Source organism: Mesocricetus auratus, unplaced genomic scaffold (assembly GCF_017639785.1).
Source record: "Mesocricetus auratus isolate SY011 unplaced genomic scaffold, BCM_Maur_2.0 Super-Scaffold_100010, whole genome shotgun sequence".
In the NCBI taxonomy this organism is placed as follows: Eukaryota; Metazoa; Chordata; class Mammalia; order Rodentia; family Cricetidae; genus Mesocricetus; species Mesocricetus auratus.
The window spans coordinates 84,145,067-84,160,856 of record NW_024429194.1 but is presented as its reverse complement, the minus strand read 5'-3'; the positions used below and the strand labels follow the sequence as shown (position 1 = coordinate 84,160,856).

The window sequence follows — 15,790 nt, the reverse complement described above, 5'->3', positions numbered from 1 at the left end:
CCATGGTTCTGCCTTAGCCTCCTGAATGCTGGGATTACAGGTATAAGCCACCAAGACCAGTTCTGAAGACCTTTTCCTGTCTCTGTCCACTGATTCCTTATTCCTGCTCAGGTCTCTTAGAACTCCTGTTCATTTTTGTTATTATCAGTTTGTGATTCAGGTCCACGTCTGCTTTGTTTGCCACACCACTAGAGCCTGTACAAGTGTTAGGCATCCCAGAAAATAGTTCTTGGTTATGTTATGAATTTGACTTTTAGTCTTACTATTCATTGCTATTTTTAAATTTCTTGTAGCCTTGTCTGCATATCTTCTCTTTGTAGTGTCTGAGATTTGATGCCACTCTTTTTTATTTTTTCAAGATAAGAGTTTCTCTGTGTAGCCCTGGCTGTCCTGGAACTCACTCTGTAGACCAGGCTGACCTCGTACTCAGAGATCCGCCTGCCTCTGCTGCTTTAATCTGTTGGGATTAAAGGTGTGTTTCACCACTGCCTCGCTTGATGCCACTCTTAAGAGAGCTTGCCATGGGGGCTGGAGAGATGGCTCAGCGGTTAAGAGCACTGGCAGCTCTTCCAAAGGACCAGGGATCAATTCCCACCATCCACATGGCAGCTCACAACTGTCTGTAACTCCAGTTCCAAGGGATCCGACACCTTTACTCCAATGCACATGAAGTAAAGTTAAATAAATTGTTTTTTTTTAAAGAGCTTGCCACATAAAGATAGACCTGAAGTTACTCTGTTGAGCTTGCTGAGTTGAATGAGCAGTGCACCCTGGTTATTCAGGCTGGGTCAGCTTTGCACCTGTTACTCTTCCCTGGTCTCAGCTGCTCTTGATTTCTTCCTCCTCTTTTCAGCATGTTGCTTCCACAGATCTTCGAGCAGCCTGCTTGTCCTTTGACATTTGCTGCCTTTGACACTGACACCTGCCTCTAGTGTTTTTCCCCTGCATGTTGCCCCCACACTAATTTTCCTGAGATTGCTTTATGATTTCTGCTCCTTCCCAAATCTACCACAAATACTTAGGTTGGAAATCCTCAATGGTGTTTGATTGCCTGAAGGGTTTAAGTGCTTTAGCCTGTTATTTACAGATCTCTGGATTAGGAGTGTCCAATAGAAATAGAAAGCAAGCCACAAATGTAGACCACATACGTAATTTAAATTTTTCTAGTAGCCACATTAAAAAGTAAAAAAGGGTAAAATTGATTTTTGTAACATTTTATTCACTTCAAAACATACAAAATCTTAGTTTTTAAATATATAATTACAAAAAAATCTATTACTGGGATATTTTAACAACCTTTTTTCCGTGTTTAATGTTTGGAATCAAGAATGTACTTTTCACTTATTACATCTCAATTCACACTAATCACATTTCAGGTGCTCTGTAGCCGTGTGTTGTTAGTGGATGCCTTACTGGACAGAATAGATCTAAACTGTGTCTTCAGCATAGTAGAAGAACCAGACCTAGGTAATTCCAGCCACTGTCCTTTGCATAACTCAGTTCCCTTCACCTAGAAACAGCTTCATTATCCAAACATGCTAAATTTCCTTGCTGAGAAACACAGGGGAACCTGAGAGCTCTAATCTTTAATTCTTATCAACTCTGGACCTATGTGTATGTGTATGTATGTAGTATGTGCCCACAGAGGCCAAAGGAGAGCATTGAAGCCCTGGGGAGCTAGACATAAGTGGTTGTGAACCATCCACATGGAGTGCTGGGATCTGAACTCTGAGAAGACTGGAAGTGTTCTTAATCTCTCTTGCCCTTTCTGTGAAAAATTTTAACATTATTGTTTTTCTTTTTTGAGATGAGGTCTCCTTTGTTGTCCAGGCTGCCCTGGAACACCTGGGCTCAAGTGATTCTCCTCTCTCAGCCTGCTGAATAGCTAGGACTACAGGTAACACCACCATATCTGATTTAATGTCGGTTTCTTTCCATATTATCTTTACAATGTACCTGTATACAATCAATTCGTGTAACAATAACAGGTGATAAGCTTAGCAAAGCACTGATTGGTGATTTCTTGATGAATTAGAACCAGTGCCGACAGTACATAGCCTTCCTGTCCTCATCCCTGTGTGCCTGCTAAGTAGCAGCTTGATTGTCCTGGACTGTGTGTGTGTGTGTTGACATCTTCTCCCTTGCATGTCTTGAGAACTGAGTTTTGCCTTCCTCATTTTTGCTCCTTACATGGTCTGTGCTAGGAAATCTAAATATTTTGAATAAATGAATAAATGCTACCTTATTAATTCTTTTTTTTTAAAGACAGGGTCTCTCTGGGTAGACCTGGTTGTCCTGGAACTCTCTACATAGAACAGGCTGCCTCAGACTTACAGAGATCCATCTGCTTCAGCTTCTCACTATGCCTGATCTACATGTACTTTTTAAATCTTTCTAGCTGGTAATAGTTAATACTATGTCCTTTGAAGACAACAGATCATCAGTTGTGAAGGAAAATATGGATTTGGAGGACAGTGCTAATGGTTGATTGAATATGGGGCTTTGTAAATGCTGACCACTGGCATTCTACCATTGAGCTAAAGTTTCAGCTCTCTGCCATATTTTTGTATATCTCCTTTTTTTTGAGTGTACATTTTTGTATTTTTCCCTCTATTGACATTCAAAAAGCTAGGGTATTTAATGTATGCGACTTGGTATATTTGAAGTAGATTTACTTCTTTTAAAGTTCATATTGGGCTTGGTGATAGATGCCTTTAATCCTAGTACTCAGGAGACAGAGGCAAGCAGATCTTCTATGAGTTTGAGGCCAGCCTGGTCTACATAGTGAGTTCTAGTACATCTGGGATATACTGTGGGACCTTGTCTCAAAAAAAATTAAGATTAAAAATAGCTCAGTCAAGCATAGTGGCTCACATCTTTAATCCCAGCACTTGGGAGGTAGAGGCAGGTGGATCTCTGAGTTCGACAAGTTCCAGGACAACAGCCAGGGTTACACAGAGAAACCTTGTCTCAGAAAACCAAACCAAACAAAAACATCAACCAATCAACCAACCAAACAAACCAAAAACTGTGCAGGGCTGGGGAGATGGCTCATTTAGTAAGATGTCTGCTTTACAAGCATAAGAACCTGGGGTGGGATCCCAGAGCCCACGTAAAAAGTTGGACTTGGCTGTGCATGCCTATAATGCCAGCCATGGAGGGAAGTCGAGAAGAGGGATCACTGAAACTCATTGGCCAGCCAGCCAAGTTACCTGAATGAGTGACCTGCAGGTGGAGAGCAAGAGAAGAAAGGTGCCTGACATTAACCTTATGTCTGCGCGCGCGCGTGCGCGCGCACACGCACGCACGCACGCACGCAGGCACTCACACACACACACACACACACACACACACACACTCACAGTCGATACGTACATACCATACATATATACCACATGTATACCCAGTTCCCTCACACAAAATATGCTTATATGTTAACGGTTTTCAGGTTGACCAGAAATTGATGCGGAGGATTACCATACACAGGATAGGGATGTCCTATGCTATTTTATTAGGGAGAAATCACTTACTGTTAAGAGAAGCTTTTTCTTTTGCTAGCCGCTTTGGTTTATCCCCCGCCAGTCGCCTGGGCTCTGCCGCGCCAGCCTGGTTCTAGATCTGCATGAGTCCCAAATAAACACACAGGAGGCTATATTAATTATGAAGCTGTTGGCCTTGTTTGTCTCTTACTGGCTAGCTCTGCCTTAAGTAATTACCCCATAATTGTTAATCTAAGTATGTTTCTTACCGGAGAATAGTTCCCGGCGTCCTACCCCCATGGCGTCACATGTTGACTCTCTTGTGTTTCCCCTTCCCAGAATCCTCCTCGACTCCTAGTCCCTCCTATCTAGGTTTTCTATTGGCCAGACAGTACTTTATTGACAAATGCACAGGCAAATAACAGGTTACATCAGAAGCCGAGAACTGAGGTCAGTGCTCTGTTGGTCTCCGACCTCCACCAGGACCCCAAGAGAGAAAACGACCCCCCCTTCCTTTATCTCTGCCTTCCCCCACAGACCTGTGACCATGCCCAAAGGGGCGTGGTCAGTGCTTCGGGTGCATGAGATCTCTACCTACAAGAAGTAAAATTTGCAGGTGGGTTCTAGGTCAGCTTGGTTTACCTAGCAAGTTCCAGTCTAACCATAAATTAATCAATCAATGATAAAGTAGTAGTAGTTGTTGTTTGCATCCTGACTTGATCTACATCTATAATCTCAGCACTCTGAGGTATAGGCAGGAGGGTTACAAGTTGCTCTGGGCCATATAATGAGGCCTTGTCTCAACTCCCTACCCTCGTAAAAAAGATGTTTAACTTTCATGAGACTTGGTTCCCTTGTGGTTTGTAAACTGGCTGTGAAATTGGCTTCAGAAGCAGAGCTCCAGAGCAGTTCCATGAGTATTGGCATCCTGCACATGTCCATCCAGAGCCACAGCCAAGATGCAAAGTCTGAACCAGAAGTCAGAAGTCCTGGGTTTGTTTGTGGTGCTAATACTTGCTTGATTGCCAGCTGGATTCTGGGCACAGAAAGGACAGAATTCAAAAACTAGAGTGAAAAAAGGTTAAAAAGTCTTTTAAAAGCCCTCACAGAGGTGAAACGATACATTCTTCCTAGGAGGATTTCATTTCTTGCTGTTCCTCTATACTTTCTTTACTTGTTTATGCCTTAGGGCATATCATACCATGTTTTTGTGTCTGCTCTACTATATTGTAAGCACTAAATATAAAAAAAGCTTATTGTGTGTTTATGGGTTTGCCTTTCCCATAGCATTCAAGTGGAGGGCTCCAGGGGTTGCACTCAGGTTGTCCAGGCTTGTACAGCAAGCACTTTTACTCACTGTCCCATCATACCAGCCCAGAATCTAAGCTTCTGAAGACCAAAACCGTTTTTCTCTGTATTTCCAAGTCCACATTGCACTGTGTCTGCCATTGTACAGACATTCAGAGATCTAGTGAATTCCTTAAACAAATTACTTAGTTTGAGGGCTTAGCTTAGTTGGTAGGGTGCTTGCCTAGCATATACAAAACCCTGGGTTTAATTCTTTTTTTTTAAAGATTTATTTATTTATTACATATACACCAGATTGAATTGTAGATGGTTGTGAGCCACCATGTGGTTGCTGGGAATTGAACTCAAGACCTCTGGAAGAGCAGTCAGTGCTCTTAACCTCTGAGCCATCTCTCCAGCCCCATGGGTTTAATTCTTAGGAGTTCCTTGAACCAGGTATGGAGTCTGGAGAGATGGCACAGTGATTAAGAGTACTGGTTGCACTTCTGGAGGATCTGAGTTCAATTTCCAACACCAACATGGTGGCTCATAGCTGTGTGTAACTCCTTTTTCATAGGATCAAACATGGCCTTCTTGCCTCTGTGGGCTGTGCATATGTATGTCCAAACCCACACAGACATACATACAAATTAAAACAATTCACAGCCATGTGTGGTGGTTTATACTTGTAACCCTAGCACTCAGAGGTGGAGGCAGAAAGATGAGAAGTTCAAAGTCATCCTTAGCTATGTAGTAAGTTTAAGATTAGCCTAGGAAACATGGAGACCCTATTTCAAAAGCAAAACCAATAACCAATTACTTAGTTTTATAGTACCCTCGTTATTTTTTTTGCACCAGCTAGAGAATTTTGTGCCTATGAGAACTAGGGAATTGTAGTGAGATGATCTTTTAAAACTACAGATCTATTCTGTATATGTTTTACCACAACAGAAAACATTTACTTAGAAAAACAAGTATGCATGCTTGTATGACAAAATTTTCCTGGGGGAAATGCAACACACACGTCTACTCACCCCAGATAAAGATCCCGCCACAGACAAAGCATGGATGCTACCCAAATTCAACTTGGTGAACCAGTGAATTTTACTGGGTTTATAGGAGCAGAAATGACTTAAGTACGTCCGCATCACAAAGACTCACCCAGCATGGGTGGCAGCTCACAAAAGCTGGAAAACCTGGAGCACACTGTACAACCTGTTGACACTTCCACAGATTGGAGAGTGTCCTTTCTGAATAACTCTGGTCTAAACCTCTTCCAGACAGCTCAACTGGTTTCTGCTGCTTTCAGGCAACTGGGGGGACTTACCATGTTGGTTGGTTTTCTCTTCCTTCCTTCCTTCCTTCCTTCCTTCCTTCCTTCCTTCCTTCCTTCCTTCCTTCCTTCCTCTCTCTCTCTCTCTCTCTCTCTCTCTCTCTCTCTCTCTCTCTCTCTTTCTTCCTTCCTTTCTTACATTTTAATTAATTACATTTATAACTTTTTGATATTGATACATGTGGAAGTCAAAGGACAACCTGTAGGAGTTGGTTTCTCTTCTTCCACCATGTGGGTCCCAGAGATGGAACTCAGGTTGTGGGGGTTGGTGGGAAGGGCCTTCACCTGTTGAGGCATCTCTAACTCCTCTTTGTTTTTGAGCAGGGCCTGACTACATAGCCCAGGCCAGCTTCAAACTGGTAACCTTCCTGCTTTTGCCTTCCAAATGTTGGGATTATAGACATGGGCCACCACACCGAGGTCCCAGGTTCTTTTATTATTATTACTTTTTAAATAAACTTTAAAGATTTATTTATGTGTATGAATGACTCACCTACATGTATGTTTGTACTCCCTGTACATGGGTGCTTACGGAGGTCAGCTGAAGGCATCAGACATCCTGGAACTGAATTATAGGTGCTTATGAGCCACCATGTGGGTGCTGGGAACTGAACCTAAGTCCTTTGCAAAAGCAACAAGTACTCTTAACCACTGAACCATTCCCTTTATTGCTTCTTTAATGCTGGAATCAAACCCAGCATGTTATCCTTGCAAAACAAGCCTCTACCACTAATCTTTACCCAATCAGTCTTTATCTTTTTTAAAAAAATATTTGACCAGGCAGTAGTGGTGCACACCTTTAATCCCAGCACTCAAGAGGCAAAGGCAGGTGACTCTCTGAGAAGCTAGTTTGGTCTACAGAGTGAGATCCAGAACAGACAGAGCTACATAGAGAAACATTGTCTCAACAAACAAATTATATATATATTATTTTTATTTATATATGTGTACTATGTGCTTATGAATGTGGGAGCCCATGGAGGCCAGAAGAGGTGTTAGATCCCTTGTAGCTGGAGTTATAGGCAATTGTGAGCCGCTTGATGTGGATGTTGGAACCTGAGCTAGGTCTTCCATAGAAGCAGCAAGTGCTGACTGCTGATCCATCTCTCTAGCCCTCTTCCCCATATTCAAATGCTTATAAAGACACTCTGAAGTCCTCTCCAAGGAGGATGATCATCACACATCAGAATGGTGCTTGTCTCTTCTGGTTAATGCCCTCGTTTGAGTAGAGTACCTGTAAGGCATGCAGGCTGTCAGGTGGAATTAGAAAGTGGTGATTCATATCAGCTTATCTTCAGGAGCTGTGCTACAGAAGTGACCTCTAGGTCACCTGTGTGAGTGCTGATGCCATCTCTGAAGGGCTGGACACTGAAACAGTGTGAGGTTGAACAGGAAGGACTACCCAGAAGGCACATGTCTTGGGGAAGATGCTTCCTGAAGCTTGAAGGTGTTTGCATATCTCCTACATCTCCCAAGCTAGTATTAGTCCGTTTGATTCCCAAGCAGAGTTGAAGAAAGGGAGATAATACTAGTTCATTTTCCTTCAGTTGCTCCTTTTTAATTTCATCACTTTTCTTTCCTGGTCCTCTTTTGTGTTGGTCAGCTTTAAATTACTGTAACAAATTGACTCAGCAATAGTCAAAGATTGGAGATAAGTCACCTTTAAAAAAAACAAAAGGAAAGGTTTGGACTGGGTAAAGTACTGGGTTAGTTAATAGAGTATTAAAGGAAAATTAAATGTTTATTATATCTCAGAATCTCATAGTATGGGTGGTTTTGGTCCATAATCAGTTATCTTGATGCTTTTGGCCTGAGATAAAGCTGCACATTATGGAGGGAGCATATGGCAGAAGAAGCCTTCACCAAATGAGGGCTGAGAGCAGCAAGTAGAGGATGAAGAGGGGCAGGGCCACAGAGTACCCACCTACCCTTTCAGGGGACATTCCCCATGACCTAAGTTACTTCCACACCTGTTAATAGTGTTGTGAGTTAGGAACAGCCCCCAACAAGTCCTCTCCTGCTGGGCTTAAATACCACTCCCTCCCCAACCACACTACCTTTTGCTTCTTTTGTCCTATAATCACTCACTTTTTTAAAGGACCAACCATGGTGTGGGATGTGGTGTACACATGTGTAATCTCAGCATTTGTGGGATAACAATTGTTTTCAGAGTGGTAGGTGACTAAGCACTGGGAGTGCTGATTACACTCAAAAGACGATAGTGACTGACATTAATGTAAATATCTATGTGGTCTGTGTACTCACTGACCTGGATTGAAAAGGACTGAGGAGATACTAGGTAAGGAGAGTATTAACACTGAGTGTAACTGTTCTGGAGTATCTTTATTAAAAATATACATAATATGGGAACTTAAAAATAATAAGTGGGGCTTTAGAGATGTCTCAATAGGCAAAGTGCTTGCTGTGCAGTCATGAGGACCTGAGTTCAGATAACCAGCACCCACGTAAGAGCAAGCCTGATAGCATGCTCCTCCAACCCAGAACTGGGAGGAGGAAACAGGAGGATCCCAGGGGCTCACTGCCAGCCAATCTAACCAAAAGAGTGGACAAAACCAGTGAGAGCCTTACCGGCAAATAAGGTGGAGTGTGGTAGAGGAGGGCACCATAGTTGACCTTTGACCTCCATCCTGCATGTGCACCCTTCACACGTGTGCACGCATGCACATGCACTGCTGTCATACAAAGTAGAAAGTGACCCTTGGCTACCTGGCATTCACAGTAGATTAGGAAACATGTCTAAAGCAGCTGCAAGGCACAGAGTTCTCACCTGGAGGAAGAAATCCAAGTCAGAAATGAGACTGCTGTCCTGAAAGAACCTCCTCTCTCCTGTACAAATCCTGTTGATGGTGCATCAGGCTCAATGATATCCTTTTCATGAGATGTTTTACTCAGGGGTATGTCTCTGTCGAATTTCTAAATATAGTCTCTGGTTAGATGAACATGAACTACACACTTTAAAATACTCTTTCACCACCTACACTTTCGCGTTTCACTCCAAAAGTTTTGTATTTTTACAGCAATATGCTTAACATTTATGATGTTTTATTTGCATTTTGGCTCAGTCCCCTTAAAAAAACAGTACACTCATTATTACATTTAAACAGTGTGGGGAGCTGAGAACCACAAGTCACTATAGAGAGGAGGAGGTCTGTGTTTATTACATGTACCTAATACATGGGTGGCTAACTGGTGATGGGGACATGCTACTTGTAAAAGACACACACACACACACACACACACACACACACACACCTCCCTCCCTCCTTTCCTCCTTCCCTCCCTCCCTCTCTTCCTCCCCCCTCCCCAAAACACAGTGAAAGGCTCTTTGTAGGACTAACAAAAACAAAACAAGAATGAAAATGTGAAACACATCACATTTCAAACCAGTGAGGACTGGTTTGAAATGTTTAAACAGGGGACCCTGTGCGCCCTGCATGGATTGTGACTCTGCCTCAGCACTTTGTGCCAGCAGGGCCTGCACTGATGCCATGTTTGCTTTGGAAGCTGATGCGTTCAGCTTATTTACTGCAGTGAGGAATGTGGATGGCACTTCCATGTCTGCCTTTAACTCATTCAGCTTGCTTCCCAGAAAGGTAACTCCAGAAGCTAGATTGCGTCCTCTGCCTTACTGTACTGCAAATGGTTGACTCTCATAGGTCCCCCTCACTGGTCAACAATCTCTAAGTACCAGAATCCTGAAAAATGGCGATACTGATCTTGAGATGATGTCCTGTCCTTTAGTTCTTTGTCCTATGGCTTTGGGTTCTTTTTGTGTTTGTTTTGCTTTGTTTTTTGAGAGTGGGTTTCACTGTGTTTCCAAGGTTGGCTCTGTACTTGAGGTTTTCCTGCCTCAGCATCAAAGGTGGCTAGGATTCCCTTCTAGCAGCTTTGGTGTGGACCCCTGGTTTCTGTTTTCAAGCCATCATCCCAGGCTCTGTCTATATTATGCCTGTTGTCCCATTCCTTTTTGCTCATAAAACATTTCCTACCCACTATTTTCTCTCTCATTGAAAACTGTGTTACTTTTTCACTCTAGGAAATCAACACCTATTTGAGCCACATGCCTTTACTTTTCCAAATATACCAACTCTCATTCCTGGTTTTCCATCTCTGACTTCTCTGGTACAGTCTTTGCTTTATCTTTCCATATGATTTTTTTCCCTTTTGGCTTTGTCTTTCTTTTGAAGGCTTGATTTATGTAAAATATCCTCTCTGCATCTGGCTACCAGTCTCTTTTTTTCTCTCACTCTCAAGTTTTCCTGGACTGGAAAAATGATGGCTCAGTGGGTAGAGCACCTGAGGACCGGGGTTCAGCTGTGTAGCATATGTCTGTAGCTGCAGGACTGAGCAGTCAGGGACAGGCAGGTCCTAGGGCTAATGAGCCAACCAATCTAGCAGAAACAGCAAACTCTAGGTTCAGTGAGAGAGTCTGTCTCAAAAAGGACAGTGGAGAGCAGTGGAGGAAGATAGTAAGGGTCCATCTCTGGCCTTTGCATGTGCACATATGGGCTAGTGTAAACATGTACACACACACAAAGTTTTCTGTAAACTGTCTTCTTTAAAATATTTCTTTGGTTTTTTGAAACAGGGTTTCTCTACATAGCTCTGGCTGTCCTTGAACTGGCTCTGTAGACCAGGCTGGTCTTGAAATCAGAGATCCACCTGCCTCTACCTCCTGAGTGCTGGGATTAAAGATGTATGCTCCTACCTCCCGGCTTGAAATATTTCTTAATCAAAGACCTTTTTCATTTTGCATCTGGAGGCACTTTTTTTGTTTTGCAAAATAGGTGCAGTTTATTATTACATATATGTGCAAAAATACAATGTATAAGATAATACAAAGTGATATATATTATATGTTGTGGTCACTATTAGAGGTTACAATTAGACACCCATATAAAGAGCCTAATTGATGTCAAGATGGAAAGACAGTTTAGGCACTCCAAAGAATAGTGAAAAAAGAAAAAAGAAATGAGCATGTGACAGAACAGTTTTGCTCAGAATTGAGTATTTGAATTCTAATCTTTTTCTGTGGTACCAAGGATTGAACCCAAGGTTTACCACAGCAAGGACTCTATGCTGAGTTGTATCCAGAGGCTTTTTAAAAAGACTGTGTGTGTGTGTGTGTGTGTGTGTGTGTGTGTGTGTGTGTGTACATTGCATTCAGTGTCTGGTGGAGACCAAAAGATGGTGTTGTGAGCTGCCCTAGGTGAATACCTAAAACTAAACTTGGTTCTCTGCAAGAGTATTATGGGCTCGTAACTGCTGAGCCATTATTCTAGGTTTTTTGTTTGTTTTTAAAGCGACAAAATTAGAGTATAATGAACTATGGAAACTCTTAATTTCATTCATTGATTCTAGTGACACTTTTACATAATATATATTTAAAAGATACATTTTAATGTGTATTTGTGAGTGCCTGCATATATGTCTGTGTGCCTCATACAGGGTTACAGATGGTTGTGAGCTGTGCCATGTGGGTCCTGGGAATCAAACATGGGTTATCTGGAAGAGTAACCCTGCGCATTTAACCAAGAAGCCATCTCCCCAACCCCTACATGGTTTTTGTTTTTGTTTTTTCGAGACAGGGTTTCTCTGTGTTGTTTTGGAGCCTGTCCTGGAACCCACTCTGTAGACCAGGATGGTCTCGAACTCACAGAGGTCCGCCTGCCTCTGCCTCCCAAGTGCTGGGATTAAAGGCGTGCGCCACCAACGCCCGGCTCCCCTACATGTTTTATACTTACAAATATGAATATTGGGCTAGCAAGATGGTAGGTAAAAGCACCCATCAAGCTGGATGATCTCAAGCAGTCTCTGAATCACACATGATGGAAGGAGAACATCAAATCCCAGTTTGCCCTCCACACAGGTACCCAATATAATAAATGTAATAAAAATTTAAAAATACAAATGCATCATTATAAAGGAAGGTATTTTTATTTTCCATTCTTCATGTCTGATTCCATTTCTTATTATACTAGTTTAGACTTGAGTTACTTTGTTGAGCAGAAGTGGTGAGATTGAGTATTCTTCCTCAGTCTTTGGTGAAGAGCATTTAGTCTTGTACTACTAAATCCTTCAGGTCACAATTTACTCATCCATTTATTCATTTTTAAGAAAGAATTTCATGCATAGCTCAGGCTGTCCTTGAACCCACTGTGTTGGGCTGGACCTGAGGTCTTCTTGCCTGACTTCCCCTTGCCACCACTGCCTGATTGCTAGGAGTAAAGGCACTGGCCACTATGCCCCACAGAATTAATTAACCCCTCCCTCCCCAAGTCATTCCTTCTGCCTCTTTCTCTAACATTCTTTAATTCTGTCTCTATTTTTCTTAGGTTTTTGGGAGATTCCCCAGTAAGACCATCTTGACATGTGGTTTCTTTGTGGGAATGCTTTGGTACCAAATTAGATTATCTAGCAATTATAGTAGCCGGGCGGTGGTGGCGCGCGCCTTTAATCCCAGCACTCGGGAGGCAGAGGCAGGAGGATCTCTGTGAGTTCGAGGCCGGGCTGGACCGATAGCCTCCAAAACAATACAGAGAAACCCTGTCTCATAAAAACCAAAAAAAAAAAAATATATATATATATATATATAGTAGTGTTCAGCTTTTCCATCTTCAGTGAGCCTTAGTATTTCTTCATTTTACTTAAGTTGTCAAGTTCATTGGTATGACACTTTATAATATTCTCTTAACGAGTATTCTTTTTTTCTTTGAGGTTTATTTTATTTATAATTGTGTGTGGTTTTTTGCATTTGAGTGCAGGTACTCACAGAGTCCAGAAGAGAACATCAGATCCCTTGGAGCTAGAGTTACAGGCAGTTGTGGGCCACTCAACCTGGGTGCTAGAAACTGAATTCAGGTCCTCTGTAAACACAGTATGCTCTCTTTATTTATTATGTATATCATGTTCTGCCTGATGTATGCCTGCATGCCAGTAGAAGGCACCAGATGTCATTATTGATGGTTGCAAGCCACCATGTGGGTGGTGGGAGTTGAACTCAGGACCTGTGGAAGAGCAGCTAGTGCTCCTAACCTCTGAGCCATCTTTCCAGCCCCCACAGTATGCTCTCTTAACTGCAGATCCATCTCTCTAGAACTCCTTACCAGTCTTTTAATATATCAGCAGTTTGTACAGGCGTGGCACCCTTTATTCTTATTTTGGTAATTTACATTTCTGTATTTTTGCCTTTGTTTAACTGGACTGCATTAATTTTATTGCTCTTTACAAAGAACCATATTTTGTTTTCATTGATTTAAATTATTAAATGTTTATTTAGTTAGTTTTGTTTTTTGTGAAACAGGTCCTTACTGTATAGTCTAGTTGAGCCTTGAAGCAACACTCTACTGCCTCTACCTCTGGGGGTGCACCACCACACATGGTTAAATTTTTTATTTGACCAAAGGTTTAATACGAAAACGTACATGACCTGAGTTTTATATCATAGTAAACCAGATGCACTGAGGAGAGGACATGTGGAAGCAATTGATGTTTCTGCTGAATACAGCCATTTCTAGTCTCATTCCAAGATCCAGTGTGCTACTATTTCCTCATTCCATTCCAGTAGTATTCTGCTGCCCATAGCTGTCATCTCCATGCAGTCATACACCAAAGAGTTCAAACAGAACAGATCTTTGCAATATTCATTGAGGATTTCTGCCACTATTTAATTTCAACGATAATTTTTTTCTCATCACTTGATTTTATTTGTATTGGGGACTGAACCTAGAGCTGTGTGTGCATGACAAGTACTCTAAGTTAGACTTCCAGCCTTTTATATTTTATTAAGATTTTGTTATTGCCAGGTGGTGGTGGCCAGGTCTTCCCACTCAAATACATTAATATTTGGCAGTCACAGTGTAGCTTTTCTTAATAACCTGGGTACACTATAAATAGTCTCATGTCAGTTCAGGTCAGATTATGCTGCTAGTCAAATTCACATTGAGTTTTGCCAACAAGTGAATTTACAGAAAACTTTTGGCTTCTACAGGTTTTTAGAGTTGAGGATTGTGAATAAAAGGGAGAGTATGTGAACTATGTTTACCTTCTTAACTCTCATGTTTGATTACTTTTGTCATCTTCAGAAAGTGAAGCTTGCATCTCTTTTTTATTCAGTAGAATATGAGACTAAATCTGTTCTCTACAGTCCAGTTAATAGGAATTAGGATACTTCTCCACAAAACTTGATCCTTAGGCAGCTGTGACACCTTCCCAGCTTCCCAGCTCCTTCCTGTACATGACTGACTTAAGCAAGGACTCCTGGTTCACTCTTCTACAGAGTCCTTTTAGAGGTGCTCTGCAATAATACACAGTAGGAAACAAAGATTTTAAACACCCACACATCACCTAGTAGGCTTCCTTTCTAAAGCAGGAGCTGCCGACTTTCTCTAGACTTACCCTTCCTATTGTCAGTCTATGTAGTAGCTTAAAAATACGTCTTTGTAGACTCTGGGTGTAGCTTTCTGGTACAGTGCTTGTCTAGCATGTAAGAGGCCCATGATTAACTGTGGCACCGTAAATAAACAAATGTTTATAAAAGAAATTCACACAGGGGTAAAATTCTAAGTAGTGTAGAAGTATAATAAAAATCCTATAATTTTTTGTTTGTTTTTCAAGATCTCTGTGTAGTCCTGGCTGTCCTGGAACTCAGAGATCTGCCTGCTTCTGCCTCCTGAGTGCTGAGAGTAAAGGCATGTGTCACCACGACTGACTTCACCCAGTTCATTTTGACCAATTTTTTTGAATAAATTCTTTCTTCTTTTGTTCAGACTTTGTATGGGACAGTTTGAGGCAAAAAAACAAAAGGACTTTAAAAAAATATTTATCTATCTTATGTGTATAATTGTTTTGCCTGCATGTATGTATGTGTACCATGTGTGTGCCTAGTGTCTGTGGAGGTCAGAAGAGTACGTAAGATTTCCTGGGATTGGAGTTACAGATGATTGTTAGCTACCATGTTGGTGCTGGGAACCAAACCTGGGTCCACTTCATGAGCAACAAATGTCTTAATTGCTGGGTCAGTTTTTCAGCCTCCAATAAAGTTTTTATTTTTTGTTTTTTTGGTGTTTTTTTTGTTTTTGTTTTTGTTTTTTGACACAGGGTTTCTCTATGTAACAGCCCTGGCTGTCCTGTCACTCACTCTGTAGACCAGGCTGGCCTTGAACTCACAGAGATCTGCCTGCCTATGCCTCCTGAGTGCTGGGATTAAAGGCGTGCACCCCCATCCTAGATAAATATTTTTGGTGTTGTAGAACCCAGGAACTTATTACATGCTAAACATATGCCCTACAACTGAGCTACACCCTCAGCTAAAATTAATTTAGTAGAAATAAAACTATGTAGTGAGACTAACATAAAAACAGTGTATCTGTCTCCTTTCTACTGTTCTGTCTCATACCTAAGGCTGGTTCTTGAAAAAGAAAAGGTCAAGCATAGTGCTTGACTGTGATCTCTGCACACTTGGGTAGAGGACTACATAATAGAGTTCCAGGCTAGTCTGAACTATTCGAGACTTCCCTTTATAAAAATGACTTAAGAGTGTCAGAGCATGTAGGTGAGAGAGAACACAGTGAGACTGAAGGTCAGAGAGGCAGGAAGAGTCAATAAGGACCTCCCACTAAGTCTACCTCTTATAAAACTTAAATTACACATTACTATTATTATTTGTGGA

At 41.7% G+C, this 15,790-nt stretch overlaps 1 protein-coding gene across 1 annotated transcript in view; it reads left to right on the top strand.

Annotated features, from left to right (window-relative positions):
* The first annotated feature begins 1,270 nt into the window (after positions 1-1,270).
* Positions 1,271-15,790, top strand: part of Tnrc6b (trinucleotide repeat containing adaptor 6B) — a 226,879-nt gene continuing 212,359 nt past the window's right edge. Inside the window, exon 1 of the mRNA XM_040754096.1 lies at positions 1,271-1,897. The gene's annotated coding sequence lies outside the window, so the exon portion shown is untranslated. The remainder of the gene's footprint in view (positions 1,898-15,790) is intronic.